Source organism: Eufriesea mexicana, unplaced genomic scaffold, assembly GCF_001483705.2.
Source record: "Eufriesea mexicana isolate 0111107269 unplaced genomic scaffold, ASM148370v2 scaffold598, whole genome shotgun sequence".
NCBI lineage: Eukaryota > Metazoa > Arthropoda > Insecta > Hymenoptera > Apidae > Eufriesea > Eufriesea mexicana.
Window position 1 is genome coordinate 490,785 of NW_016908752.1, and position 5,132 is coordinate 495,916.

Sequence of the window (5,132 nt, forward strand, 5' to 3'; positions counted from 1 at the left end):
GCATAGTTTTGGAGATATTTTCACATTTATAGGTAAATCGGACATATTGTATAAGCGTATCCATAATTATGCCTACCTGCACACTTTGAGTATGGGATCTAATTGTAAGTGGTATGCGTCGATCACTTTCATTCAAAGGATGTAGAAAACCTTGCTCTGTGTATTGTAAGTATCCTACAATTTACATAAGTAAGATACATGGTGATTAACATAATTTGTTAAAAATTCCATTATTGAAAAAAAGAAAAAATCGTTATAAAACTAGCCTTTGGTAATACTATTCCTTTTTAAAGCATTTTCTTGATACCTGACTAAGTTACCAACCTAAATGATTCTGATGCAATATACCTACGTTGTATCTTCGAACGTATAATTTCTCATCACGGTTTTTATTCTTTTTTTATATGATGTACAGTATAATTTTTATAAATCTTCAATTTTCATTCCAAATTTGCAGAATATTCGCATCATCTTGCTTTTTTTACAGCTGTTTAACCAGTATTTATGTACTATTACATTATTATACTGATACTAATCGTAGTAAATCTTTATTTCAGTAACTTCATCCAATTTTGGCTTCTTCATTTCACTTTTTGTTTGAAAATCTTTAATTTAGCAGTAAAGCGAGTTTAGTAAAACGGAAGTAAAATCAGTTGGGAGAGTCAGAAGGCTAGTATAGTTCCTATTGCTCTAGGAAAGAAGCATCGAATTAAAAATTTTTCTTTACTCCGTTGTCTAATGGAATTCTCTTTAACCACTTGCGGTGGCAAGAAATTCACAGACGCGTGTGCCATAACTGTCCAGTGTTTCTGTAAAAATTGTCTAACGACGTGTATACCACGTCGTTGTCGATTCTGTGACAAAAGCATTACGACGTTCGTGACACGTCTTTCCAGCGCAAGTGATTAAACTATATCTATATATTTTAAGATATCTTTCTTAAAATAATGTAACCTAATGATATAACAACTCATTATATGCGTATAATTGTAATTGCTTATGAATACGTTTAATAGTTGTATTACTTATTAATATCTGTATAATAGCATAATTAGTATGCTAGCAACCTTGTAGCACTGCATAATGTTCTACAGGTCAAAGAATTCTTTTTTTCAGGTTGAAACTACACTAATAATAAAAAAAATAAATAAATAAAAATATCATACTTGTCTTCTATTGTTGGCACAGTTGTGAAATTTAAACATATAATATAATAGTTCATATATCGGTATAATAGTTCACGTAACTGTTAACATTGTGAATGTCATTTACGAGCAAAATGTTAAAATAATTAAACACTTGGCTTTATTGAGAAATCAGAAATTCACTTGTCAGTCAATCAAGACTCGTATCTACAAGGCTTCGAGTAAGGCTTCTGGGTCATGTTTACCAAAAGAACGGAAGATAAATGTTTGCTTTAGATTTCAAGCAAATACTTAGATCTGCATCATGAACAAAACTCTTTATTCATTATGGCAATTACTTTTAAGGAAACCTGAAAAAATTTGTTACGTTTTTCAAGCCTAATAGCTGAAAATGTGTTATTTCTTCAAGCTCCTTTGATTGACTTTTTCTTTTAGCATTAAAGAGATTTTTTGAAAAAAAAGAAAGTAGAGTGAAATAGCCAGAATTGAGAAAAATTGCTAAAAATTTTTCAGTATTCTTTTTTGAAGCTGAACCCATCTATCATAGTATTGATCTTCCCATTATGATATTGCACGGAATAATGAAATTTGTAAATCGACTGATGAAACAATTAATTTGATAATAATTTATTTACCACAATTTGAGGTTAATACGATTAGCTCTGATTGTAAAATGTATATCAATGAAGAAAATATAAAAATATACAACTTCTCAAGGGTGAACACGATTGCAAATGCTTCCAGCTGATACAAGTGATATCATCACACATCTATGTGATTGGAATTTTTGATTTGCCTATATCTGTAACAGCTGCTCAAATCTATGTCAATGTTATACTCATATGTGCTTAAGTATTATCCTCTTACTGTTTGTGAAGGGGTAATCTGTGTACAATGTAGAAACAATAGTCAATGACTTTGAATGTAATACTCAACAACTTATAGAAACCAAGAGGATGTAAGTATGAAGTTGCAATTTCGTGACCTTATTCTTCGATCATCACACCAGCGTGTCGAAGTCATGTAAGTAACGGTCTGGTAAGATTGATTGTTTCGAAGCTGCGTGAGAAAGTTTACAGTAGGAACATTGTTCTTAGAGAATCTGGCATCGATATAAGATTAATGAGTAGGATGAGGATGAAGGATGTGGATGCTTTCTTAAGTTAAGGCGACTGGGAAAAATAGCACATACATATATAATATATGTATATAAATTCCAAGTTTATTTAAAAATTCTATTTGTAATCAAATTTGTAAAATATTAACATTTTAAGTATTTTACATTAATTATTGTAATAAACACATATCTTAGACCAATTTTAAATTAAATTTTAATATAGTATATGAGGTATAAGATATTTGTGAATATCTATATTTAGCGAATGTTGTATCTGTTAGATACCAAGGATTATAATCAAATTCAAAAAGTTTAAATACATTATTCAATTATGAATAAGAAAATATTGAAGCTACATACTAAAATTTTAATTGTGTACAATCGCATGTATGGAGAGAAACAGTATCTAGGATAATTTATTGATTCGATAATAGATGTAAAATTAATGTAAATAAATATACGATTTTAAATATGAAATATAAAATACGAAACATATATATCTTATATAACATTTGAAGAAATATGAGATAATTTAATTAACTTAATAATAGAATATTAATATAAGTAAATATGAAATTTTAAATGAGAAGTATAGAATATTAAGAGTAATCATTTTAATATCTTACGTATATTTAGTGCACATTGTTGCATACATTGTATATGATCATATTTAATTAAAAAGTAATGAATTATTCAAACTCTCGTTAAGAAGGGAATAAAGTAGTAGTTTAATACTTTAATTCTATATAATTATATGTTTGAAGACAATATGTTCTGGAGTAAATTATTAATTCGACAATGAATATGAAATATTAATGGAAATTAAAATAGAACGGTAAATTTAAAATATAAAATATTAACTATTAGTAATTCTATATATAACTTTCAAAATAACATACTCGATGGAAGATTTTAGATCTTCAAAAAATTTAGTGTAATCACCGACGTTGTACGTCATTGCTCTTTGCTCTAGAAAGGATCTGAGCCCACCGATGCGTGACAGGAGGTTTGTATGGGTAAATCACGATTTCAATGTAAATGTCAGCAATCGTGACTAAAAAGCATTCGTGATAAAAGATCATTGACGTAATAAACTGCTTCGAGGCAGCCAAAAGTAGAAGTAGTTTGGGAAAAGATTAGGATAACGTTGAGTTACGTAACATCTAAAATTAGTAACGTATATTTAAGTTAATAATATTTTAAAAGATATCGAATAATAAAAACGTGATGATATTTGATTAAAAAGTACTACAGCATTTAAAATATCGAATAATAGAAACGTCATAAAATATTGTAAAAAATCTTTTTATTTCTAAGTTACTCATATTTCATTTTTATTACTATTGTATTACACACATATATATATAAAATTTCAATATTTTTCAAATTAAGAAAGTATATAGACGATAAATCTTATTTATACAAAGGAGCGAATCAAGAATATCACGCTAAAGTAGCAACTGTGATACGCAAAATGTATATTATTCGCGAAGGTATTAAAATGATACTCGAACAGCTAATTTTAATAATGAATAATATTTTACACTTTTTGAACTATTTTCAATATTAGGAATTAAATTATTTTCCAGGGAAATGTGACTTACTGATCGTACAAAAATTTATATACAAAAATTTCAAAAACACGGATTCGTTCCTATTTTGGTTATATTAATACCAAAAACATACAATTGTTTTTCATTCGTTTGTATTTGGTTCGTGATTTCTATCATGATAAATTTTTCTATCTAAATGGTCACTAATATAATATGATCTTAAAAGTGTCTGTGAAGAATAAAAATATCGGAAACCATAGCAATATCGATTTTGAATATTTTGACAAAGAAAAGGATATAATTATTTTAATTTGTATTATGTTTATATGTAAAATATCCTTACAAGACTTAAAAAAGACTTCATTATTTCTTCTGCTTCGTTGATACATAGAGATTCATGCTGTCGAGAAACATTAAGACTTTATGCTTCTCCCTTAATTCGTAATATTATATTTTAGCTTAAATCATTTATATCTAATTAATCGATGTGATATTTATATCTTTATAAGTTCCTCCATAGCTGCTATTTCATTAGCTTCTTCCATGCACGCACCTACAGATGACAAAAAGATATAATATAATTATATGGTACAAACAATCCTAGTTAGCGAATATATATAAATAAAGATACATTATTAATTATTTATTATTTAATTAATAATTTCTTATTATATTAATAATTATCATTAATTATTTATGAATTCAATTATACATAAATAATAATAATATATTAATATTAATGATTAATATGTAACAAAACTATTATATAGTATAAGTAAAACAACAAAATATTGATTTTATCAATTGTCGTACATATATTTTTAAATTAAACATTTTGTATCAAAAGGGAATTCCCTTTTTGCTTTCCCTCAAATCGTAAAATGTGAGTAGTTCTGAGTCATCCACGAAAATGTTCAAATACTCCAAATAGTCCAAATATTTAAAGAATAAAATGTGTTGGACTAAGAATATATTTTGGAAATAATACTGTATTTGAAGTAAGATACAAGTGTTGAATATGTATGGGTGAAGTTATAGAAGAATCCGATAACGAATACAAAATTCGTAAAACATCGAATGTGTACATACCAGATATAAAAGTAAAGTATTCGAATATCTAAACATGAGAAAACATCACTGTAATTAAAGCTAAAGGTAGTCTAATTAAATATTAATATAAACTAATACAGCATTAATTCATACTTTTACAACCTTTTGTAACCTTACTAAAAAATATATTCATATTCAACGTTTTATGTTTTTTATAAATATATAATAACATACATAATATAAAAATAAATATATAATAATATGTAT